The sequence below is a fragment of the Giraffa tippelskirchi genome, chromosome 6 (genome assembly GCF_054371585.1).
Source record: "Giraffa tippelskirchi isolate mGirTip1 chromosome 6, T2T-mGirTip1v1.2.pri, whole genome shotgun sequence".
NCBI classification, from domain to species: domain Eukaryota; kingdom Metazoa; phylum Chordata; class Mammalia; order Artiodactyla; family Giraffidae; genus Giraffa; species Giraffa tippelskirchi.
The window spans coordinates 136,494,262-136,521,873 of NC_137280.1; the positions used below are offsets into that span (position 1 = coordinate 136,494,262).

At 39.1% G+C, this 27,612-nt stretch overlaps 1 protein-coding gene and 1 long non-coding RNA gene across 4 annotated transcripts in view; one reads left to right on the top strand and one right to left on the bottom strand.

Annotated features, from left to right (window-relative positions):
- LOC145508724 (uncharacterized) overlaps window positions 1–27,612 on the top strand; it is an 885,448-nt gene that overhangs the window by 805,736 nt on the left and 52,100 nt on the right. For 2 of the 3 annotated variants that reach the window (XR_014055560.1, XM_081495989.1), the window contains one exon: window positions 19,849–22,192. The gene's annotated coding sequence lies outside the window, so the exon portion shown is untranslated. Of the gene's footprint in view, window positions 1–19,848; window positions 22,193–27,612 lie in introns of those variants that run through there. The other variant, XR_014055562.1, reaches the window with a different exon arrangement.
- Window positions 14,264–20,490, bottom strand: LOC145508727 (uncharacterized). Its single transcript, XR_014055570.1, has 2 exons — window positions 20,181–20,490; window positions 14,264–15,665 (listed from the first exon to the last, which is right to left on the bottom strand). It is a non-coding gene; the product is annotated as an uncharacterized LOC145508727 (long non-coding RNA).

The window sequence follows — 27,612 nt, forward strand, 5'->3', positions numbered from 1 at the left end:
CTTGCTTTTTCGATGATCCATTGGATGTTGGCAATTTGATCTCTGGTTCCTCTGCCTTTTCTAAAACCAGCTTGAACATCTGGAAGTTCACGGTTCACGTATTGCTGAAGCCTGGCTTGGAGAATTTTGAGCATTACTTTACTAGCATGTGAGATGAGTGCAATTGTGCGGTAGTTTGAGCATTCTTTGGCATTGCCTTTCTTTAGGATTGGAACGAAGACTGACCTTTTCCAGTCCTGTGGCCACTGCTGAGTTTTCCAAATTTGCTGGCATATCGAGTGCGGCCGAGAGGGGCTAGGCCGGGCCGGGGGCCGACAGGGGCTAGGCCGGGCCGGGGGCCTGGGGCGGCAGCCGACAGGGTTAGGCTGGGCCGGGGGCCGGGGGCGGCGGCCGACAGGGGCTAGGCCGGGCCGGGGGCTAGGGGCTGGCGGCCAGCAGCAGCGAGAGGAATTACCCAAGGCCCAAGGTAAGAGAAACCCAAGTAAGATGGTAAGTGTTGCGAGAAGGCATCAGAGGGCAGACACAGTGAAACTAGAATTACAGAAAACTAGCTAATCTGATCACACGGACCACAGCCTTGTCCATCTCAATGAAACGAAGCCATGCCGTGTGGGGCCACCCAAGATGGATGGGTCATGGTGGAGAGGTCTGACAGATTGTGGTCCCCTGGAGAAGGGCATGGCAAACCACTTCAGTATTCTTGCCTTGAGAACCCCATGAACAGTATGAAAAGGCAAAAAGATAGGACACTGAAAGATGAACTCCCCAGGTCAGTAGGTGCCAAATATACTAATGGAGATCAGTGGAAAAATAACTCCAGAAAGAATGATGGGATGGAGCCAAAGCAAAAACGATACCCAACTGTGGATGTGACTGGTGATAGACGCAACGTCTGATGCTGTAAAGAGCAATATTGCATAGGAACCTGGAATGTTAGGTCCATGAATCAAGGAAAATTGGAAGTGGTCAAACAGGAGATGGCAAGAGTGAATGTCGACATTTTAGGAATCAGCGAACTAAGATGGACTGGAATGGGTGAATTTAACTCAGATGACCATGATATCTACTACTGTGGGCAAGAATCCCTTAGAAGAAATGGAGTAGCCATCATGGTCAACAAAAGAGTCCGAAATGCAGTACTTGGATGCAATCTCAAAAACGATAGAATGATCTCTGTTCGTTTCCAAGGCAAACCATTCAATATCACGGTAATCCAAGTCTACGCCCCGACCAGTAATGCCGAAGAAACTGAAGTTGAACGATTCTATGAAGACCTACAAGACCTACTAGAACTAACACCCAAAAAAGATGTCCTTTTCATTATAGGGGACTGGAATGCAAAAGTAGGAAGTCAAGAAACACCTGGCGTAACAGGCAAGTTTGGCCTTGGAGTACAGAATGAAGCAGGGCAAAGGCTAATAGAGTTTTGCCACGAGAATGCACTGGTAATAGCAAACACCCTATTCCAACAACACAAGAGAAGACTCTACACATGGACATCACCAGATGGTCAACACCGAAATCAGATTGATTATATTCTTTGCAGCCAAAGATGGAGAAGCTCTATACAGTCAGCAAAAACAAGACCAGGAGCAGACTGTGGCTCAGATCATGAACTGCTTATTGCCAAATTCAGACTTAAATTGAAGAAAGTAGGGAAAACCACTAGACCGTTCAGGTATGACCTAGATCAAATCCCTTATGAGTACACAGTGGAAGTGACAAATAGATTTAAGGGACTAGACCTGATAGACAGAGTGCCTGATGAACTATGGACAGAGGTTCGTGACATTGTACAGGAGACAGGGATCAAGAAAATCCCCTTGGAAAAGAAATGCAAAAAAGCAAAATGGCTGTCTGAGGAGGCCTTACAGATAGCTGGGAAGAGAAGAGAAGTGAAAAGCAAAGGAGAAAAGGAAAGATATTCCCATCTGAATGCAGAGTTCCAAAAAATAGCAAGGAGAGATAAGAAAGCCTTCCTCAGCGATCAGTGCAAACAAATAGAGGAGAACAACAGATTGGGAAAGACTAGAGATCTCTTCAAGAAAAGTAGAGATACCAAGGGAACATTTCATGCAAAGATAGGCTTGATAAAGGACAGAAATGGTATGGACCTAACAGAAGCAGAAGATATTAAGAAGAGGTGGCAAGAATACACAGAAGAACTGTACAAAAAAGATCTTCACGACCCAGATAATCACGATGGTGTGATCACTCACCTAGAGCCAGACATCCTGGAATGTGAAGTCAAGTGGGCCTTAGAAAGCATCACTACGAACAAAGCTAGTGGAGGTGATGGAATTCCAGTTGAGCTATTTCAAATCCTCAAAGGTGATGCTGTGAAAGTACTGCACTCGATATGCCAGCAAATTTAATAGCTCTACTGAGATATAATTCACATACTGTACAATTCATACATTTAAGCAATGAAATTCAATATTTTTTAGCATTTTTACAAATATCTGCAATATATTTCAGATGTTCAATTTTAGAACATTTTCATCATCTCAGAATGAAACACCATACCAGTTAGATATCCCCTTCTCCCCCAAATTTGTCCCCTCCCAACCCTAATCAATCAGTGATTTACTTTTATATTCTCGACATTTTATAAGAATAGAGTCATATAATATATAGTCATTAGTGATTGACTTCTTTCATTTCTCATAATGTTTTCAGGGTCCATTCATGTTCTAGTATATATCAGTACTCTATTCCTTTTTATGGTCAAAATATTCCATTATTTGTATATATCACATTTTGCTTATCTGTTCATTAGTTGATGGACATTTGTGTAGTTTCTACCTTTTGGCTCCTATGAATAATACTGCTGTAAATGTTTGCATGCATTATTTTATTGGTGTGTAGTTGATTTAGTTGTGTTAGGTTCAGGTATTCAGCAAAATGATTCTTTTATACATGTATGTATATTCACTCTTTTTAGTGCATGCATGTTTTTGTGAGGGCATGTTTTCATTTTTCTTGGGTACATAACTAGTTGTAGAGTTGTTAACTCTATATTCAATCATTTGAAGACTATTTTCGGGCTTCTCCCCTAGCTCAGCAGTAAAGAATCCTCTTGTAAGGCAGGAGGCACAGGAGACATGGGTTCCATCCCTAGTTGGGGAAGATCTCCTGGAGAAGGAAATGGCAACCCACTCCAGTAATCTTGCCGGGATAACCTCATGAACAGAGGAGCCAAGAATACTGGAGTGGGTTGCCTTTTCTTCCTCCAGGAGATCCCCATAGATTGAACCTGCATCTCCTGCTTTAGCAGGCGGATTCTTTACCATTTGAGCCACCTGGGAAGCCCCCATTTTCCAAAGATGTGGCATGGAATTTCAGTCTTGGCGAGCTTAAGCAAATGAAGTCAAATTGGAGGTGGCAGAGTGTGGGATGTTGGACAATATGTAGTCTGTCCCTCATCACCCCTATTTCATTCTTCCCACCTCAATCTGTACAGGATTCTTAGAACAGCTCTTTCAAAATGTTATTTCCTTGCTAAAGAATCGACTGTGGAAGCCCACTGAATGGTAGTATTATATCCTCAAAGACATGATATTCAAGGTCTCCCATGGTATAGCATAAGCAAAGCACAGTGGTTTAACATAGACTTTCACATTAAGCTGAATTAAGTTCTAATTCACCTTTGGAACTTTATTGCTCTGTAGCCTTAGCTATAAAATTAAATTTATCTCTGCCTTAGTTTGCTTGTCCCTGTTTTAAAAATTAATTTTTATTGGAGTATAGTTGCTTTATAATGTTGTGTTAGTTTCTACTATAACCAAAGTGAATCAGTTGTATGTATACATATCCCCTCTTTTTTTGAACTTCCTTTCCATTTAGGTCATCACAGAACAAGGGGTAGAGTTCTCTGAGCTATATGCTAGATTTTCATTAGTTATGTTTTATATATTGTATCAATAGTGTATGTAAGTCAGTCCCAATCTCCCAAATCACTCTGTTCCTCCCCATTTCCCCCTTGGTGTCCATGTTTTTTTCTACATCAGTGTCTTTATTTCTGTTTTGCAAATAAGTTCAACTATGCCATTTTAGATATATGGTATTTGTTTCTCTCTTTCGGTCTTACTCCGCTCTGTATGATGGTCTCTAGGTCCATCCACGTCTCTACAAATGAGTCTACTTGTCTCTTAAAGAGATTTCTGTAAAGATTTTAGTGTGGAGCATGTTTAGTATAGTCTGTGGCACATTATAGGTACTTTTAGTAGGTAGTGATTGATATAGTGTCAATATATACTAGCGGCACACATTTGGAACATAAACTTTAAATATACCATGTACAATAGCATAAAAGATACCCATAAAATCTAGGGATAAATTTAGCAAAAAGATACATGAGATTTCTCTACTAAAAATTCTAAAATATTCCTAAAAGATTTAAAGAAGACCTAAATTGGTGGCGATATCATGAACTAAAAGATTCGATGTTATTTTGATTAAACATAATCTCAAGCAGGGGCTTCCTTGGTAGCTCAGCTGGTAAAGAATCTGCCTGCAATGCAGAAGACCCCGGTTCAATTCCTGGGTGGGGAAGATCTGCTGCAGAAGGGATAGGCTACCCACTCCAGTATTCCTGGGCTTCCCTGATGGCTCAGATGGTAAAGAATCTGCCTGCAATGTGGGAGACCTTGGGTTCAATCTCTGGGTTGGGAAGATCCCTGGAGAAGAGAATGGCTACCTACTCCATGAACAGTGGAACCTGGCAAGCTCAGTCCCTGGGGTTGCAAAGGAGACAACTGAGTGACTTACACTTTTCAATCTCAAGCAAAATTTTTTCCACAAATTTTTGTGTGGAAACAGAAAATCTTATTTTGAAATGTATATGAAAGTGTAGAGAATATACAATATTTGAAATTGTCTTGAATAATAACAAAATCAGGTGAATTGTATTACTTGATACAAGCCACAGTAATCAAGACAGTGTTGTGTTACATAAAGATGCATAGGTTGAGGCAAAGTAGAGTTCAGCACTAGATCAGTACACATATAATAAATTGTATAGAAACTTCAAGGCAATTCAGGAGAAAAAATCTTTTTAAACAAATGGTGCTGGAATAATGGGATAAACATATGGAAATATGAATATCAACTTTATTTCATCCACAAAATTAATTTAGATAAATTATAGACCTAATAGTAGAAACTAAAACTTTTTTGAAATAAACATGGAAGCATATATTTATCATCTTTGAGCAGGCAGAGGTTTCTTAGAGTGAAAGAAAAAGCTACAGAAAAAGATACCTTGAATTTCACCAAACAATACCTCTACTCAGCAAAAGAAAATTAAAAGTTTAGCTACAATATGAGAGAACATGTTTACAGTATATATTTTACAATAAACTTGATCCAGAATAAATAAGGAAAAAGCCAATAATAAAATCACAAGCAATTTTTATACAATGAGGCAAAAGATCTGGACATTTCACCAGGAAGGATGTATGAATGGTGAATATGAACATGAAAAAGAACTTGATATCATTAGTTACCAGAGAAATGCAAATTAAAACCATAATGTAATACCACTTTCTTGTTGCATCAACAAATGCTGTTGACAGTGTGAAGTTGTACAACTCACGTAGTGCTCAGGGAAGTAGGTATGTAACAAGACAGGCACTTTAGAAAGTAGTTTGGTAGTTTCTCCTAAAGTTAAACACATTTTGAGCAGCTTTATTAATAATCAGCCAAAAATCATTACTTAAAAACAGACAAATGATCATCAGCAAGACAACTGGTGAACAAATTGTGGTACATTCATACAATAGAATACTCCTCAGCTACAGAAAGGCAACTCACTACTGATACAAGGAATAATATAGATGCATATCAAAAAAAATGATGTTGAACAAACCAGTAAGAAACAAATGAGGGGACTCCCCTCATGGTCCAGTGGTTAAGATTCCACCAGTCAATGCAGGGCACATGGGTTCATTCCCTGGTCCAGGAAGATCCCATATGCCGTGAGGCGACTAGGCGCATGAACCACAACTACTGTGCCCATGCTTTAGAGCCCATGCTCCATGACAAAAGAAGCCATTGCAATGAGAAACACGTGTCCTGCAAATAGAGAAAGCCCAAGTGCAGCAACAAAGACCCAGAGCAGCCAAAAATAAAAATAAATAAAATCTTTTAAAAATGTAAAAACAAAAACAAATGAGAACACACTATATAATTTCATTTAAGAATGTTCTAGTCCATAATGATAGAAATTGGAGTCATAGTTGCCTGTGGGGTGTGGAGTGAGTAGAAGGGGATATGGGGGAATTTTTAAGGTAATGGGAATATTTAATATCTTGATTGTAGGTTTGGTTACATGGGTGTATGTATATATTTGGCAAACACATGTAACGGTATGCTGAAATCTGTACATTTTGTTTCATGTAAATTTTATCTCAAAGAGACAGATGTAAATGTATCCTATATTTCTTAGCTTTATATACTTGGCAATATAATTTATCTTTCTGTGCATTACTATCTTCATCTCTTTAATGAATTGTTAAAACTTATAACTATGCATCAAGTGTTTAGTGATTTTTGGCACATTATTGGCACTAAGAAAGTGCATTGCATCATCAATGCAACTAAATTTCCAACTAGCCAAATATTTGCTATAATCAAATAAGAGCCTTGACAACTTTTGTACATTCTCCTTTTATTACTTCCTCTATCCATTTGCTTTTGGGCATCTTCTCTATTGGAACTTAATCACTGATGATTAAGGTAAGGCTTGCTTCCTACCAAGTGCTAATATGATCTTGAACAAATCCCTTTACTTTTTTCAGCTTTAGTTTTCTCATCTTGTTTCTCATGCCTTGCTATATATTCGAATTACCTGGTGAGATTTTCAAATCACACTGATGCTTGTTTCCCACCCTCAGAGATGCTCATCCAGTTGATCTGGTATGGGATCCAGGCACTAGTATTTTTTAGATCCAGGGGTTTGAATGTGGTGTCAGTTGAAAACACCCAGATCAGGTGATCTTTTAAGACCTCTGGTTTAAAAAAAAAAAAAAAAAAAGATCTTTGCAGCTCAAATGGAAGTCTAAGCTGTGAACATTCAATTATTTTGTAAAGGCACATTTTTTTAATGTTGTTTTTATTTATATTATTGAACTATAGTATGCTTAGACAGGGCACAGCATTTCCAACTGGACACCAACACTGCTTTCTGTTGCCTCATATCCATCCTTTTCAGATATCTGCATTATCTCCCTGGGCCTTTAAAATATTAGATTTCTTAATTTATGATCTTATTTATGGTCTTCTGTCTAAATATATTCACCTACTATCGTTGCTTAGTCACTCAGTCATGTCAGACTCCTTGTGATACCATAGACTTGAGCCCACCAAGTTCCTCTGTCCATGGGATTTTCCAGGCAAGAATACTAGAGTGGGTTGCCATTTCCTTCTTCAGGAGATCTTCTTGACCCAGAGATCAAACCCTGGTCTCTGTGTCTCCTGCTTTGCCGATGGATTCTTTACCCCTGAGCCACTGGAGAAGCTCATAAAACCCAGCATTTACTTATCAAAATTAGTTGCATTCATGGAGAAAAAAATAAGACTTTATAAACTTGATGTGAAGCGTTACTAGTTATTTCTTATTTGAGAAAAACAGATCAAACCAAAAAGGTTTCATTTTCATAACACCCCCTTACATAACAAATTATCAGACACATTTGTACATATGGGTGTACTATCTTAGCTTATTTTTATAAGTAACCTAAAATCTGATTTTTTTTTAATTACTGTTATTTTTATTGTCCTATTTTTATTTTTATTGTCCTATTTTTATTGTATGTGAATGAAAGCCATGATCTTAGTCATCTGGAAAGACAAAACTGGGATGCTGGAAATTCTGAATACAATCTCTCATCCTTCACTGCTTAGTTGCAGAAAGTTGGCTAGATATTTGCCCCTCACAGCTATTGTGTGTACTGCTGTATCGGCAAAGTAAGGAAAAGGAAATCTGATATAAAACCTTCTGAAAATGCAGAGATATTTCTTTTTAATCTGGAAATTGCAGATGAAAAAACAGCTTCATTCTTTTCTTTCCACATATAATAAGGTATTCAACTAGGGTAGAGGCGATGAGGTCACTAACTGCGTTACAAATAGCTTGATCAGGTGGGCTGATTCTTGCAAGTATGATGCCTTAGTCACATTTTTAAAGAGAAAAAAGAATGGGATCCCAGGATTGCTCTTAAAGCCCCTTTCAGTTCAAAGAAGCTGGGCTAATGCTCCTCACCAGTGATAAATGATTTGCTATTGTCCAATCTTCTTGAATGGCTGATGGTATAATCTACAGCTCAGAAGTCTGTATAGAGGGGACATTTTTTGCTCTTAATGTGGGGGAAAAAAAGGTAAATCCTATGATGACTGAAGTCAGTGATCTCTCACTCCGGCCATCTTGGTCCATTCAGTAATGCGACATATTTCACTTCTACTTGGTTGTGACTGAAAAATTCTGTGCCTTTTCATAGAAATTCCTTCATTCTTCTTCCTAGCTCCTTATTTCTTGTGCTTAGCACATAAACTATGCCAAATCTTTCACACCAGTGCCTAGTAAAGAGGAAAAGATATCTTTCAACGTACATACTTTTGAGGTGGTTAAATGCATGACTTTTTAAAAAGTCCTTCCTTGCCACCTGACATGAAGCATTTGTCAAGAGATTTATAACCCTGCCTCTTCTTCAATACCTGAGATATTAGTAACTCTCACTACTTCATAGGCTTTGCTTATCATTTTTGGATAGGTTTCAGTATTTTCACCTATCAGTTGTATTCTGTTCTCTGAAACCACATTCTAAAAATCTAAGCACTCTTCAATATGACAGAAAGCAAAGGAGAAAAGGAAAGATAGACCCATTTGAATGCAGGGCTCCAAGGAATAGCAAGGAGGGATAAGAAAACCTTCCTCAATGATTAATGCAAAGAAATAGAGGAAAACAATAGAATGGGAAATAATAGCGATCTCTTCAAGAAAATTAGAGATACCAAGGGGACATTTCATGCAAAGATGGGCACAATAAAGGACAGAAACAGTAGGGACCTAACAGAAGCAGAAGATATTAAGAAGAGGTGGCAAGAATACAAAGAAGAACTATACAAAAAACTATATCTGGGTTATACGACCCAGATAACCACGATGGTGTGATCACTCACCTAGAGCCAGACATCCTGGAATGTGAAGTCAAGGGGGCCTTAGGAAGCATCACTACGAACAAAGCTAGTGGAGGTGATGGAATTCCAGTCGAGCTACTTCAAATCCTCAAAGATGATGCTGTGAAAGTGCTGCACTCAATATGCCAGCAAATCTGGAAAACTCAGCAGTGGCCAAAGGACTGGAAAAGGTCAGTTTTCATTCCAATCCCTAAGAAAGGCAATGCCAAAGAATGCTCAAACTACCGCACGATTGCACTCTTCTCACATGCTAGTAAAGTAATGCTCAAAATTCTCCAAGCCAGGCTTCAGCAATACGTGAACCGTGAACTTCCAGATGTTCAAGTTGGTTTTAGAAAAGGCAGAGGAACCAGAGATCAAATTGCCAATATCCGCTGGATCATTGAAAAAGCAAGAGAGTTCCAGAAAAACATCTATTTCTGCTTTATTGACTATGCCAAAGCCTTTGACTGTGTAGATCACAATAAACCGTGGAAAATTCTGAGAGAGATGGGAATACCAGACCATCTGACCTGTCTCTTGAGAAACCTGTATGCAGGTCAGGAAGCACCAGTTAGAACTGGACATGGAACAACAGACTGGTTCCAAATAGGAAAAGGAGTACGTCAAGGCTGTATATTGTCACCCTACTTTTTTTAACTTATATGTGGAGTCCATTGTCCGAAATGCTGGGTTGGATGAAGCACAAACTGGAATCAAGTTTGCTGGGAGAAATATCAATAACCTCAGATATGCAGATGACACCAGCCTTATGGCAGAAAGTGAAGAAGAACTAAAGAGCCTCTTGATGAAAGTGAAAGAGGAGAGTGAAAAAACTGGCTTGAAACTCAACATTCAGAAAGCTGAGATTATGGCATCTGGTTCCATCACTTCATGGCAAATAGATGGGGAAACAATGGAAACAGTGAGTTATTTTATGTTTCGGGCTCCAAAATCACTGCAAATGGTGACTGTAGCCATGAAATTAAATGACACTTACTCCTTGGATGGAAAGCTATGAGCAAAATAGACAGCATATTAAAAAGCAGCGATATTACTTTTTCAACAAAGGTCCATCTAGTCAAAGCTATGGTTTTTCCAGTAGTCATGTATGGATTTCAGAGTTGGACTATAAAGAAAGCTGAGCACTGAAGAATTGATGCTTTTGAACTGTGGTGTTGGAGAAGACTCTTGAGAGTCACTTGGACTGTAAGGAGATCCAACTAGTCCATCATAAAGGAAATAAGTCCTGAATATTCATTAGAAGGAGTGAATGTGAAACTGAATCTCCAATACTTTGGCTACCTGATGTGAAGAACTGACTCATTGGAAAAGACCCTGATGCTGGGAAAGATTGAAGGCAGGAGGAGAAGGGGATTTCAGAGGATGAGATGATTGGATGGTATCACTGACTTGAAGGACATGAGTTTGAGCAAGCTCTGGGAGCTGGTGATGGACAGGGAAGCCTGGCATGCTGCAGTCCATGGGGTCACAAAGAGTCGGACATGACTGAGTGACTGAACTGAACTTTAAGTATTAGGTAAAACAAGGTAACTATTTTCTGGGTCTTTTCATTATAGTAAATATCCTCAGGTTCTCCGATGTTCAGCCATTTGCTACATGCCACGATTTTTTGCCTATCTGCATCCTGGACACTCCAAATAAATGAACTCTAGTTTCTCCAAAGACCCTGTGAAGTATTTCTTGTGGAATTTAGGACTGTCTCCAATGTGTGGCCTGAAAACCAGAAATGGAATGAGATTTTCATTTACTTGTTTCAGGACACTATTGTTTATTGCCCCTTTAAATCTTTCTTGGAGGAGGGGAGAGAATAAATAAATGACTGTTCTATTTAACACAGGCTTAGATTGAATTAGCTTTTTTTTAAAATTTTTATTGGCAGCCTCATTTTTCCTGTTCAGTGAACTCAATCTCCATGGCTGGTTGATTCTGTCACTTGAGAGTGTGATTCAAACGAAGCCAGGCTGAATGGCAGTCCATTCCGCAGTCATAGTCCACAGGTCTCTTCCCTGCCCATCACCAGTCTATAGACCCTTGGTTATAAGAGAAATTGAGACATGCTTTGTTTGTCTGATTGCCTCAAATGGCAATCTTGAGGCCATAGAAAAAAAAAACCAAGCTAGTTTTAGCTATTTGGAGTAATAGTTCTCATCTGATCAGAATGGCTGGATGACCTAGGCTAAGTGTTCTAACAGGGCTTTTGGAAGTCACTGTAAGGATTAAATTGACACAGAGCACTCCCCTTACCCATATCAATGCTCAGTAATAAATATCATTTTTTTTTTTTTAGAGCTAGTCAAACTGCCAAACTTTTCAGATGTTGCTTAAGTATGAGAATTTCAACTTCCTTTCCTTTTTCTTCTGCATGGAATTGTTTTGAGTATGGAAATTCTCTTTCTTTAATTGTTACCTGACTTTCAGACATGCATTTCAGTCCACACTTGTTTGAAGCACACAGAGGAGTTTTACTGTTGAGTGTATTCTGTTATTTTTAGTAATCAACATGGAGATGGATGGAGTTTAAAAAACAAAGATTGGAATTGTGAAATCACATTTTGAACTAGAGGATAATGATCTAAGATCTTAGTATATTAAGCTATTTTAGCCATCCAGCATTGTGCTAAGAGGTCCTCACCAGTGTTCAAACCCATAGCAACATTGCTCAGCCTGTGACCTTATCTTTGATTGTTTTACTTTCCATCTGTCATATTTGGGCAAGGTTGCACTTGTGGTTGGTGGTTGTTCAGTCTTTGGATCTCAGGTCTGCATTGTAAAGACTCACTATGCACATCTCTCTCATCTTCCTACGGGTAGTACACTTCCCCCATGGACTGTAGCACTCCTTGTCAGGTTCAAATACAGTCAAAAACAGTTCTCCATATAGCATCAGAGATGGTTACTGATAGTTGGTAGTTGACATGGGGATGAAATATCCTCATTTTAGCCTACCACTCTAGAGCTAGACCATCTGAGTTCAAGCTCAAGCTCTGCCTCTTTTTCAGCATATTATTTATGATATTATGCATGTTTCCTCAGCATGGCTTATCTGTCTCAGTTTCCTCATCCACAATATGGAGATTATAAGAGTACCTACTTCATCGAGTTGTTGAAAAGATTAAGTGAGATAATGTGAAGATGCTGGAGCAGTGTCCACACAGTCAGTGCTTAATAAATGATAGCTTTCAAGTGAACTCAACAGCCCATTCCTTTTTACAGTATGACCTTCAGATATAATAGTTAAAAACTTATTTGATAACTCACAGCTGGATAATGGGCATTAGGAGTGATATTTAATAATTACAGATGTTCAAGTGTGTGTTTGTATGTTTGTGTAATACTTGATTCCTCTGTGCCTTCAAGGAGATGGGTCAAGATGGAGAATAATTTACATTTTTTATAATTTTCTATTTTAGTTAGTATTTGAATTAGACCCTTTGGTAAACATGTCACTAAAATATCCTTTCCAAAATGGGCAGTGATCTGGCTAATGGTAGCACTTAGCCATTAACCTGAATTTCTTCCCTCTTCAATTCTATTTACAGAAGCACAAAAAACTCACCAGTTGCTCAAGGAAGCAGGTATCAGTGATGCTGATCTTTCTGTTGGCATTTGGATAGGTCTCTGTTTTTCTGATTGACAGTGGCAACCTCTGTCCCTATGACTGTCTGCCTGTCTTTAAAGCATTTGTGCACTCCATTTCTGCATTTGTTTCAGACAGCTTGCTGAGGTGCTGCTGCTACTCTCATGGATATAAGCAAGGTGGAAAGTGTGTGTGTGTGGGGGGGTGTGATTTGTAGGTGTGCATTTATATGTGTGCATGGACAAATGAAGGCTTCCCTGGTGGCTCAGATGGTGAAGAATTTATCTGCCAATGCAGGAGACGTGGTTTGAATCTCTGGGTCAGGAAGATCCCCTGGAGAAGAAAATGGCAACCCACTCCAGTATTCTTGCCTAGGAAACCCCTGAGCCTGGCAGGCTATGTCCATGAGGTTGCAAAAGAGTCAGACATGACTTAGCGACTAAACAACAATGGACGGACACACAAGCTGTACATATTGAGGAATACAAGGATACTATGTACACATGTAGTGTCTGTGGGTGGAGGAAGTACTTAACCACGTGTGTCTCTGTCTCTGTGTTTGCCCATGCGCACCCTTGTGAGTATAAAAAACAGTCACTCCTCTAGTTGATGTTTTCTTTAAACAGCCTGGTCAGTATAATCTCATATTTTTTTCTCCCTTTCCCTCCCCTTTTTCTAGCCCCTCTCTATCACTTTCCCTTCCTCATCTCTGTAAGTTTTGCCCTCTCGGGTGATGACCACCACTTAGTGATCTGTACTGTACCCTCGTTCTCTTAGAGCCTCTGTGTATACCTGCAGAGGGACTCACAGGCTGGATCTACTTGGTTGCTCAACAGTTCTAGGCAAGATAGCTCATGTTTACCCAGGGCATATATCACTTTAGGCTTTCTTGAGAAAAACATGCCTCAAATCTTGAATTTCAGCTTTTCTCTGCTGCTCCTTGACAAAGTAGTTCCTTTCTGCTAGTTCCAGCTAGGCAGATCGGATATTTGAATTATACCCCTTTTAATGGTGAGGAATTTCAGGCCAGTAATTTACAGAATCAGATTAGAACTTGGTGCTCTTTCCACAAAGTCATTTATGTGGAGGGTTGGGGAGGAGGAAGTGTTTAGATCAGACATGTGGAGAATATTACAGAATATTATTTTACCTTCCAGCCCTTTCCTGCCCCCTGACATTATTGAGTCATTATCCATCACAGGCCTTAGTAGAGATCTGTTAATCAATTGATTATTTTCTCAGGGCTTCTGTGAGATGTGTATCCTTTCCTTTTTAGTAGTATTCCTTGGACTATTAAGTTCTGGGTAAAGGAGTTTTCTTTGCTTCGTACTCTGTACTGATGTTGACAACCTATCCTGGAAAAATTAATAGTAATATTAATAATTGTGGCAGGTCATGAACAAAATCTGTCAGTATCACTAAATATTCATGCTTTCTGCACCCCTTATGTTCTGTTTACAGTTCTAATAATTAAGCATCACAGAGTTCAGTTAGAGAAATAACAACTGAATTTATTGATGATAACAATTATGGATATGAAATTATACAAAGCACTATTTACATAATGCAAACAGGGGAATCAATTACAAACCTAGAAAAGGGAGAATGTTCTGGCTTGTCAGTGACCTCTAAAACCTATAACGTTCACACTAGGAAAGCTTTTTGTTTTTTTCTGGCAGTGACATTGACCTCCAGGTATCTGTGGAAGGAAGGCTACAACTTGGGGATCTAGAGGATATAGGTTTAAATATGACTGCTTTACATCTGACTAATGGGGTGATTTAAGGTTAAAGCTAGTACCTGACAGATAGAATGTCATTTGATTTCCACATTTTCCCCCTAGACATGGTATCATTTAAGACTTAAAAACCTCATGAAGAAAGAAAAGTCAGATTTTAATATTGAGGGAGTAAAGTTACATAAGCTAATGGGATACCTTTGAAAATGTTGTCTCAGCTTACAAACAGTCCCTTTGTGACAGGGATGGATCTACCTTCTATTGGGCCATAGAACTAGGCCCCAGGCATGGTATCTAGAATTGATGTATACTCTATTAATGCTTTGTGGGTCTGGGGGAGACACCTGGCCCTAGCTAGGCTGCTCAGATCTTTGACTGGGAATCGGGCATAGAAACAAGAATTGAGAATCAGTCGTTCCTTGTGGCTGGACCTGCACCATTCAAACTTGGGTTATTCCACCAGGCATACTAGGTTGCAAAAAAATGGTTGACTGAGGTGAGAAAAAAGCAGATTCACAGAAGGAAGCAATAAGGAAAGAGGAAGGAAGTCTTCTTCCTAGGCATGCAGTGCCATTGTAGCTCCTTTACCCAGTACTTCTGAGACTGTGTGTTCCTCCCTTCAACTTTCACGAAATGCCTGTGCATCCTTGAAGTAAACAACTTATTTTATTGTCTTAACTTATGATAGCTTTCATGTTTGCTTATTATTAAAAAATAGAGTCCTAATAAGACAAATAATTTGCCTAAGTCACAAAACTAATGAGTAGTACAGAGTGAGAGAGAACTCAGGTTTCTTGCCCACTTCTCTGCCGTTTTCCCCATAGCTGTAGTTTTCTCCTGTAGCTGTTTCTTGTATGCCCCAGTCCTCATCCTCTATTCAGGACCCATGTAGCCCTATCATGAGCATGGAGCCCGCTTTGGGTTTCTCAGATCTCAGAGTTGGGAACTAGAGCATTCAGCTGAGCTTCTAGCATGTACAGATGTACTCTATCAGGATGCTCCTTGATTCATTAAAATTCTACAAGAAGGAAACGCAGCCAGCTGCCATTCTTCTTGCTCATCATCTTTCCTGGTGTCAGTCGCACCTCATTGCATTTGGCAATGCTGTTGACGTGAGTGACATTAGCCAGAGCACAAATCAGGTAGCATCTGCTGAGGAGAGGAAAAAAACTCATAAACACATTTATAAAAGGGAAAACAGAATCAGGGTGACATCCAGGTTGTCTTTTTGATAGTCTCTGTTTTGGGGTTTGTGTTTGGAATAGATGGCTCCATTTTTCCATGTTTCAGTTTAACTGTTTCGATGGCTGGCTGTTAGTTTTATCTCAGAGGAAACTCATCATGTTGAATAGATACAGTAGAAGAGGGGTTATAATTAGGATAACCACCTGGTCCAGTTTGTCTTGGATGATCTCGATAGCTATTTTCCCAGCATAATTTTTAGTAGGACCCATTTCCCTCTCAAACATACCCTGATTTGGATGATAAATTACTTGATTATGGTTGTAATAGGTGATTGATCACATTTGAGTTGCTAACCATCACTGATATTTACTGAGCACCTACTGTGCATAATGCTGGGAAAGACTTAGGACAGGAAAGGGACGGCAGAGGATGAGATGGTTGGGTGGCATCACCGACTCAATGGACATGAGTTTGAGCAAGCTCCGGGTGATAGTGGAGGGCAGGGAAATGTGGTGTGCTGCAGTCCGTGGGGTCTCAAAGTCAAGACATGACTTCACAACCGAACAACAACCAACCAAGTGAGCAAAGGTGGTGTGAGAGGTGTGTGTTTGTGTGGCTGAGTGTATAAATATAAGTAGTTCATGGTCTCTGCCCTTAATGAACTTCCTTCCAGTTTAGGAAAGAAAGTAATATAGAAAAATGGAACTATAACTCCAGGGGACAAAAAATCCTAAAGGTTGGACTGGAGATTGCAAGGCAGTTGCTCCTTAGTTTACTGCTCTTGTTGGAGGCATTGTAGGCAAGGACCGAGAATCTGGAAACAGACAGCTTGGGTTCATATCCCAACTCTGCCATTACTAGCAATGTGACCAGGAGAAGAGCAACTCATCTATTTAAGTCTCTAGTTTCTCAATTACACATGTAGATGATTAGGGTGTCTTCCTTCTTGTTGGGGTTTTGTGAGGATTATATTATGTGTAGAAGGTGACTACCATAGTTCCCAGTGGAAACTAAGACCTCAGTAGTTGAGAGTTAACCTAGGATCTGTAGCAGTATGTCCTTACTGAGTTAAAAATGTTTGGAATCAGCCCTGTCTCTGTCATTCAACCTCTGTGACATATAAAGTAGGGCTACACATAGAATCCCAGTACTGTAAGGTCTTAGACTGTTACCCAGCTCCAGCCCAGCACTCAGCAGTGAGATGGTTGGTAGGTAAACAACATTCCTTAAATCATTCATCACATGTCTTCTCGACATTTTCAAATAGAGTTGTGACAGCAAGGCAAACTGTGTGCTGTAGGCTTAGGAGAACAGATGGTGTCAAAAAAATCTAGCATGTGAGGGAAACACATGGTATGTTCCCATCCAGCACAGGAAGGGGCAGGAACCGTGTGAACTGAATTATTCCTCCTTCTGGTGGTGAAGGTGGGAAGTAAAAGGAAATAGTGGGATACCAACAGCACAGTCCTACATGGAAAAGATCTAGAATGCTGCTTCTCTAGAATTTCCTCCCTGGACCTAGAAAGGTATTAATCTTGGTTAAATGCTATTTGAACACATGTTTCTTGGAAATGCACTAGGCACTTGTTCCATCAGTTGATTGAAAAGTGTGGGATATCTTGGGACCTTGTTCAAAGAATATGGGCTCTTCAAAGAAAAAAATCAGATATAAAACTAAAATTATAGTACTTACTGTGATCTTTTAAATTAATGACTAACTTTATCGACTCCTGTAGGTCAGATCTGAGTCAAAAGCTTTACTAAGCATTGCCTCATTAAATGTCTATGGCCGCATTCTGACACAAGTGCTTTGATAATTCCCATTTTGCGTATAGGGAAACTGGTTCAAAGAGGCCTGAGGATCTAAACACCACTAGGGGGAAAGGCCTTTTTACCTGGGCCAGCTTGAGTCCAAATTTTATATGCTTGATTATTATGCTGTACGCTATGATGAACTTACCCTAGAAAGAATAGATTATAGAACTAGCTAAGTAAAAGATCTTTAATAATCATTGTGGTGAAGGATGGAATAATATTGAATGGAAGAATAATTAAAATACTGACGGCTAGAAGGGCATTTCTGGTTTGACTGACTTTTCTTCCTGTTCCCAGTCTAAATTATGTGGGGCTCTGGCCTTACAGTTGGGTAGCCAGTCTTGTTTCACAGGGAAGATCTTTTATGTTTTCTCTGGACAACATTCCAAGATTTTAGTGATACTAAAATACCAGAAAGTGCCAGAAAATTCTTCCTGATTTTGAATCTAAAGTGGTGTTATTTAGTCTAACTAGATAATATGGGTAGTATTGGGATATAAGCTATTTTGGGTATATTGGCTAATAGAATGCTTCCTCATTTTTCTTTCTTTTCAGTCTTTTGCAGCTTTATTTAAATATAATTGATGTACAGTAATATGCACATATTTAAGGTGGCGAATTTGATGAGCTTTGACATATACTGCATCTAGAAAACCATTTTCTAAATTGTTTTAAGCTAAACAATTAAGATAATGAACATACCCATCATTTCCAAAAGTTTCCTTCTGTCCCTTTGTAATCCAGCCCTCCCTTCCCCATCCTCAGGCAACTACTACTACTCTCTGTCATTATGAATCAGTTTGCATTTTCTAGAATTTGTATATAATTGGGATTATACTTGCCTCCTGAGTCAAGTATATGAAAATGCTTTAGAACGATTTTCAAGAAGACTTCTAAATAAGTGGTCTAGGTTATGTAGGGATGGGATGGGAGGAGCCTCAAGAGGGAGGGGACATATGTATACTTATAGCTGATTCACGTTGTTGTACAGCAGAAACTAACACAACATTGAAAAGCAATTATCCTGTAATCAAAAATAAAATAAAAAGAGGATACAGTGAAAGTTGGTCTATGATAGCAGAGCTTCTCTAATTTTAGGATGCATCAAAATCACCTGCAGCAATCATTAAAACAAAAATTTCTGGACACCCCTCTCCCCAAAAAAAGGTGGTCTAGGTTAATTTTTGGCTGATCGGATGTTATATAGTATACTGAAGAGGCTATGGAATTTTCAGTTGGAAGATCTGAAAATCAGCTCCTGCTTATGTAATCTTAGACAATAAGTAACCGAGTCTCTCTAGGCCTTAGCTTTGTCATTTGTGATCTTGGGCTAATAGTTACCACTGTGCTCATTGTGAGGATCAAATAAATAACATATGAATTCTTTTTAAAAAAAATCTGTAAATTTAATTACTATTAACCAAGAAAGTAACTTATTTGATAGATCCCATTCTAGAGGCATTCTGATTAATTGGTATGATTCTATGCACTTTGTGTCTGCTTTTTGCTACTATAGTCCTGTATCATTGTATCTCTGAACAGACATGACCATTAGTTTTGGAATCATATGTATTTTCTTATCCATATAAAATTCATATTTCTATATGCTGTACTCTGCTCCTATATTTCTTGTGGTTAAGACAAAGAGTTCATTTGTGCGGTATCTAAATATGTATGCAAGTCTGAGGAAAAGATACAGTTATTAAAACAAAGGAAAAAGGGAGAAACTCCTCACAGATAAGGCAATAAAAACAGGAGTGGAATGCTACTAAGTATCTGTAAAGTAATAAATATATTCAGTATACCTGTATATGTCTGGCACTAGATTAGTTAAGGGCCTTGGACTTACCCTTGACTTTGACCTTGGCCTTGAACATATCTTTGAACTTGGGCCTGACCTTGGCCATCTTTCTATTCTTTACTTCTATTAATATTTATCATATGCAGGCTCTTTGCAGACATATACAAGACCCAAGGCAAGGGAAAGAAACATAACGCCTATTCTCATTAAGTTTATTATCTTGCTTTGTCCTAAGGGGTAAAAAATGATTATGAAATCTTGCCGCATTCAATGGTAGGGTGTATTAACTGCAATTTGTCACTCATCTATACTTAAAGTTTAGTTGCTTGCATATGTTTCTAAGTGCATTCACAAGCTGTCTCATAATAAAGCCATGGAGACTCAAGTAGTGTAGAGTTTAATGGCTGATTGCCTTGATTCAGAAAGGTGAGAGGGTCACAGCTTTGCTGAGTAACCCAGAATAAGTTGTTACATTTCTCCAAGCTTATTTAGTAATTTACAAACTAACCCTCTGCCCTCCTTTCTCTGCAGGCGAACCACAAATATCAAACCATTTTCCACATGAAGATGTATCTGTCCCAGAGCTGGACATGTACCTGGAGCCAGAGGACTCTAAGGAGCTGGTTTTGAAGAAGCAGCTCTGCCTCCTTTTCCCTGTCTACTTTTGGGTGAGTCGCCTCATCTTCTACTAAGTGGGAATGCTTTTCCATGTTCTGCCTACCTTGAGGATGGCCCAATGTTAGGATCCCGTGAGATGGATTTGAAAGCACTCCATGGATTCAAGGCTTTCTAGTTTAATGGAGCTTCAATCTGATAGCTTAATTCATGCCTATGAAATAATGTCAAATGTTGTGGCTGCGTACCTGGCAATAGGAGATGATTTCTTTGCGGGTTGTATAGGACAAGAAGATGGCAATGTGAATTATTCTATGAATTTGGATACCACTGTAACCAAATGTCTCCTGTGATACAATCTCTGGTAAGTGACCAAGTTGAAATGCCTGCGTAGTCATCTATCAACACAGGAAACAGTCCATTCAATATGAATTGGTCCTCAAACTTCTGTTCCTCCTCCCCGTTTAGGAGAGATGTCCATGGCTCCTGGCAATAAGCCCCCAAATCTGCCTCCAGATTACAGAGTATGCTCAGCAGGGAACTGTTCCCTTGTCAACTGGAAGGAAAAACCTTTGTCTATTAGGAAGCCTGCCAAGCTTGGTTGCTAAGCAACCCAGTCTGGAGGCAGTAAACAGTGTGCACCAGGAGGGAATCCAGGGAGGTGAGCCTGGAAAATAGGGAGAAGGGATTCCTTATTCAGAGTCAGCTGAGGCAGGAAAAGAAAAAGCACTGCCTACTACCCTGGTACAAATGAGGTACACATACTGAATTAAATTGTGCATTTTAGCATCGAACATGTTAGGTGCCAATGCTCACAGGTAGCTCTACAATTATCTGGAGAACTGTGTGACCTTGGGTTGGTGACTTTCTCCTGCTTCAGGCTGTGTGACCAAATCAGAAAGCCAAGGAGCCAAGTATCACTAAGTTCTCATTTCTACCGCTGCAGCCACCAAATGTGCATGTACCTCTTTCAGTTGGAGACATGCGATTCAGATCTTTTATATTCTGTATTTTCATGAAAGGATGGATAGAAAAGGCTGTATTACCAAAAACCCCAGAGTAAATGCGCTTTGTAATTTTTTAAGCTGAAGGTTCTAAGTTAAATGACTATTTCCCATGCCTAAACAGCATTAAATATTTACATAGGGCAGAATATGCCAAAATGGAGATACAGGGGAAGTTACCTTTCACACAGCCAAACTCGTATAGTTCCTTTCTCATCAAATATGTTCCTCACTAGGCTGCCAGCACATTTGAAAGATGCAAGAGTAAGTACTTTTGGGAGAGTTAAGGCATAAACTACTCCTGAGCCACTTAGGAAGTCTGACATATCAGGTAAACATTCACTGATTCTCAGCTTATACCTGACAGCTTATTTGAACACAAAGGAATGAGGCAACTTTTAGTGAGATTTGCTATGAAAGGCACCCAGGGTTGAGAACTGGGCTGGGGTTGGCATGTGTAGGTGCTTGAGGGTTGAGTCATTACAGAGAGAAGGCACTGGATGGTAAGATTTGCAGATTACAGACAGACATTTGAAGCAGGACTTCTTCTCTTATTTTAGTTGTTAACTTTGGACATGTTACCTAAGTTCTTTCATGCACAGCTTATTCACCAGTACAGTGGGGACAAGAATAGTATTTACCTCTGAGAGATGCTATGCATTGACATATATACATTGCCATGTGTAAAACAGATATGGGAAGCAGCCGTATAGCACAGGGAGCTCAGCTTAGTGCTCTGTGATGACCTAGAGGCGGGAAGTGGGGGGGAAGGGATGCTCATGAGGGAAGGGATATATGTATACATATAGTTGATTCACATTGTTGTACAAACCAACAACAAAAAGCAACACAATACTGCAAAGCAATTATTCTCCACTTAAAAATAAAACATGATCAAATGGATAACCAACAAGGATCTAATGTATAGAGCAGGGAACCCTAGTCAATATTCTGTGATTACTTATATGAGGAAAGAATCTAAAAAAGAATAAATATACATGTATAACTGAATCACTTTGCTATACACCTGAAACCAACACAGCCTTGTTCATCAACTAGACCGTAATATAAAATAAAAAGTTAAAAAAAGAGATGCTATGAACTTTAAGTAGAATAATGCAAGGGAATCACTTAGCAGAGGCCCTGATATATTGTAAACGATTAAATAGAGACTAGTGAGCTGATCCATGTAGGTACTTAGGTCACTGTCACAGAGTAAAACTGGGCAATATTATTTTTTGAAAGAAAAAACAAAACTCAAAGCTCCAGGGCAGGATGTCGGAATGGAAAAGTCCTCTAGTAGAAGCTGGGAAACCTGGCATCTGTGAGGGTCTAGGTCACCACTAGGCACTTCAAGCCCCAATGTGCAATTGTGACAGCTTGGAATTGGCACTGAAAGAGCAGGCATATGCCCAAGACTGCCTTCCCAAGCGCTAGAGAGCCCTACTCCAGGCAGAGTTTAGGAGAACAGCTCCAAGTCCAGATGCTATAGGTCTTGCTTTTACACGTTGTGTGCCCTTCCCTGCGCCCACCCCCCACCACCCCGGCCCTGGGCTACCACTTTGTCACCAATAACAAGAAAGATTGACCTAAATGGTCTTTGTATTTACTCCATCTCGTCTTTTTATATTTTTTTCTTAAGAGTCTTGGAGCTTTCTGTTCATTCACCAAATAAGTTTTATTGAGTGTCTACTAGGTCCTAGTTGCTGCCATAGATGCAAAAGACACATACATTGGTCACATCCTAGCGAAATGTCTGTTACCGAGTTTACAATGACAGGAGATGAACTGTATTAGGTTGATAAAATGATTATTTCAGTTGGTGGTAAATGCTTTATATAGGAAACCTCTGAGAAACAGTGATACCTGAACTTAGACCAGAAGGGTATAAGAAGATCAGAGACAGGATGATAAGAACAGAGGTGCTGAGTAAGAAAAGCTTGGTCTTCCTGAGGATCTGTGATTAGCCCTGGATAACTCATACTTGATGAGCAAGAGGCCGTGATGAGATCAAGTCGGTGAGCTTGGGCAGAGGCCAGATTTTAAGGCCTAGAGGACCACAGTAGGAGCTTGGATTTTACTCGGTTACATGCAAGTGAGAAGCCATTCATAGGCTTAAAAAAGAGACTCGTCTGATCTGATTTACATATATAGGAACGAAAGTCAGACTTCCTTGTGAAGAAAATTTAAGAAAATTGGCCCTATCTTTTCAATAAGTCAGGAATAGAAAAAAGGGACTATGCTAGATTAAGAGTATGGTGAAATTATGATCCTGGAAGAGAGGGAAAATGTGTCTCAAGACATTTCAAGATCATCGGGTAGATTTTAAAGATTACTGAAATGCAGACGCAACACTATCAAGCAACGTACAAGTTAGCAAACAGCAGAGACACTTTGTTCTCACTTTGGTTAAAAAACAACACATGCATACACACATACATGTGGAGAAAAAGATCCATAAAGACATACACTAAGGTGTTAACCTTGGTGGTGATCCCTGAGTGTAAGATTAAGGTTATGGTGTTCTCATCTGCCTAAAAATAATGGATGGCAAAGAGAAAAAGAGTGAAAATCGGAGTCCAGATGGGAAGTTGTTACACCTGAGAGAAAATAATCACTCTCAAGGCTGATTACAGTGGAAGTGGCAAGAAGTTGATGAATCAGAGAAATAATAATTTTGGGGTAGGGGTAGTTAGGACTTACGGACTGACTATTTTAGAAGAGGAAAAAAATTAGTCAAGAATGACTCCTAGGTGTTTGGCTTGAAACATGGATGGAAAGTAATGACTTTTTCTGAGATGCAAAAAAAAAAAAAAATCAAGTCTGGCTTGGGCACCTTTCTCAGAGGGAGGTTAAAAAGTGATTAGATACCTTGTGATAGGTCATCCCTAAGGAGGTGAGCCATTCTAAGACCCCAATATTCTTGGATGAGCTACCTTCATTCCCTAGTGTTCTATTCAGACCAAGGCTTGTGAAGCAGAGGATAAATGAATGACAGCATGTCTTGAAAAATCACCTGGGGTGATAAAGTAGAATATAAATTATATAGCACAGGAGGTTCTGTGGAATAATGGCTGCCTCTTAAGCCTCTCCATTTTAGAAAGTCAGTGTCAACACTTGAGATGGTCCATAGAAATGAAACCTAACAACTTATCATACATAAAAAAGATACCATTAAAGAACAGAAAAAGGAGTAAAAGTTACTATGTCTAGAAAGTAAAATCAGACATTTTGGAGGCAGATTGTCAATGTTGTTATTCCATCACTAAGTTGTGTTTGACTCTTTGTGACCGAATGGACTGCAGCATGCCAGGCTCCCCTGTCCTTCACTACCTCCTTGAGTTTGCTCAAATTCATGTCCACTGAGTCAGTGATGCTATCTAACCACCTCATCCTCAATGTAAATAATCACTGATGAAAGTTTTAAATTTATTTTAGCCAAGCCAGCTGTCAGTTATCTGAAACCCCCAGGTAGTCCAAACTCATATCATCCATGTGATCATGGTTTCATTGTGATAGTTTTCATAACTTTGTGGGATGGCATGGAAGACTTCCCAGTCAGTGCTGAAGTTAAACCAAACAATGTGGCTTCTCTTTAACTGTAGCAAGAAAAAGTTTGTTTAGATGTGAGGAAGAGTTTCCAAAATAGAAAGGCAAGATTATACTAGGTGATTCTTTGAAAGGGTTTCCACTCATTGAAGCTACTTTCTAATTTATGATTTTATGGCCAAGTATTTAAAGTAAGAATAACCAGACTCTTGAAAGGTAACTCCATCCAGTCTTTTTTTTTTTTTTTTTTTAACCTGGCCTATACCCAGTCTACCCAGATGCATCACAGCTGACTCAATCCATATGGCTCTTTGAAGCAGCCAAACTGAGCATTTCAGACATGCCACAAATTTGTGTGCTGGAGATCCCAGACTCTTAAGCAAATAGTAAATCTGAGATGCCAGTTACAGAAGCTCAGAGACCACAAGAATTAAAAGGGTAGGGACAAAATGTCAAGCAGTATGGAGGACTAGAGTTTAATAAGGAAAAAGTTCCCCAGTTTTAAACCAAGGTCAGGTATTTAACATAGTTCTTTCATTAATGTTTATCCAATTTTTATTATTTGTTATCACTTAAAAAAATTTTACATTGTCTGAACAGCAAATGGATTTAGAAAAGGCAGAGGAACCAGAATTGAAATTGCCAACATCCGTTGGATCGTCAAAAAAGCAAGAGAGTTCCAGAAAAACATCTACTTCTGCTTTATTGACAATGGGTGCATAGTGAAAACACTCGCTTTCTTTAGCAGACTAGACTATTAAAGCTAAATTATAACTGTCTTTAGCTTTATAAATTAAAACTTTACCAGGGGCTTCACTGGTAGCTCAGCTGGTGGAATCCACCTGCAATGCAGGAGACCTGGGTTTGATCCCTGAATTGGGAAGATCCCCTGGAAAATTATTGTTTTCCTATAATAATCTTCCTATCTCACTTAGAAAATACCTTATCAACTCAGAGGGACCATATTTCACCCCATAATTATGAAATACAGGCTTGGAGACAGCTATGTAGCTAGAATTCATGGTATTATATGTCCTTCCTGTCGGTTCAAATCTGCTCATGTGACCTGTTGATAATAAGATCTAAGTGGTTTTGAAAAATTTCCCAGTGAGTTTAAACTCACTAATAAATGGATCAAATAAAATAGATGGACACTAGGCTGAGGAAGTGACTACAAGTCAGATTAATTACTGGGGCTTAAGATGTTTCTAGCTGGTTTCCACAGAGAAAGGAAAACTAAAGAGTAAGACAGAATGAATTGGAGGTTGTAAATAATCCAGAGATGCCCTCAGATGCTGAAAAGAAAAGCCCAGAGATTGGCCACAGCCACTCAGCTTGGTCTCCCCTTTTTGGAAGGAGATATCAGAGGAGCCTGGCAGGCTACAGGAGGTTTCAAGAGTCAGACAAGACTAAGTGTCTAAACAGCAATAACAGCAACATGTTCCTAGTAGAGGAAACAGCAATGTCAGAGACAAAATATCTCAGGTTATAAAAACTCTCCCAATGGAATCACACAGAATTGAATGCATGTTCTGACTTCAGCAATTATTAATTCTTAAAAGAACCTAGCACTTCATTCTCTGTTTCCATTTTCTTATCTAAAAAAGGTTTGGTGAAGAAGATTAAGTAAGATACTGCTATATAAAATATTTGTACAACATTTGACAACTAAGCAGTTTAAATGGGTATTTTTAAATTTTTACTTATGTTTTAGAATTAAATTTATGTATTTTTAATTGAAGAATAATAGCTCTTCAATATTGCATTGGTTTCTGCCAAACTTTAACATGAATCAGCCATAGGTATACCCATGTCTCCTCCCTCTTGAACCTCCCTCCCACATCCTCCCCATCCCACCCCTCTAGGTTGTTAGAGGCCTGGTTTGAGTTTCCTGAGTCACACAGCAAATTTCCATTGGCTATCTGTTATCCATATGGTTATTTATGTTTCCATGTTACTCTTCCTAACATCCCATCCTCTCTGTTTTCCCCCACCATGTCCATAAGTCTGTTCTCTTATGTCTGTGTCTCCATTGCTGCCCTGCAAATAGGTTCATCAGAACCACCTTTCTAGATTCCATATATAGGCGTTAATATATGATATTTGTTTTCTCTTTCTGACTTACTTCACTCTGTATAATAGGTTTTGGGTTCATCCACCTCATTAGAACTGACTCAAATACATTGCTTTTTATTGCTGAGTAATATTCCATTGTATATATGTACCACAGCTTCTTGATCCATTCGTCTGTCAGTGGACATCTAGGTTGCTTCAATGTCCTAGTTATTGTATAAATAGTGCTGCAATGAACATTGGGGTACATGTGTCTTTTTCAGTTATGGTTTCCTCAGGGTATATTCCTAGTAGTGGGATTGCTGGGTCATATGGTGGTTTTATTCCTAGATTTTAAGGAATCTCCATACCATCTTCCATAGTGGCTGTATCAATTTACATTCCCACCAATAGTGCAAGAGTGTTCCTTTTTCTCCACACTCTTTCCAACATTTATTGTTTGTAGATTTTTTGACGAGGGCATTCTGACCAGTGTTAGGTGATATCTCACTGTAGTTTTGATTTGCATTTCTCTAATAATGAGCAACGTTGAGCATCTTTTCATGTGTTTATTAGCCATCTGTATGTCTTCTTTGGAGAAATGTCTGTTTAGGCCTTTTGTGCACTTTTTGATTGGGCTGTTTGTTTTTCTAGTATTGCGTTGTATGAGCTGTTTGTACATTTTTGAGGTTAATCCTTTGTCAGTTGTTTCATTTGCTATTATTTTCTCCCATTCTAAGGGTTGTCTTTTTATGATGTTTATAGTTTCCTTGACTGTGCAAAAGCTTTTAAGTTTAATTCGGTCCCACTTGTTTATTTTTATTTCCATTACTCTAGGAGATGAGTCTTAGAGGATCTTGCTGTGATTTATGTCATAGAGTGTTCTGCCTGTGTTTTCTTCTAAGAGTTTTATAGTTTCTGGTTTGGTCTTACATTTAGGTCTTTAATCCATTTTGTGTTTATCTTTGAGGCTTCACAGGTGGTGCTAGTGGTACAGAACCTATCTTCCAATGCAGGAGATGTAAGAGATGTGGGTTCAATCCCTGGATAGGAAAGATCCCCTGGAGAAGGAAAT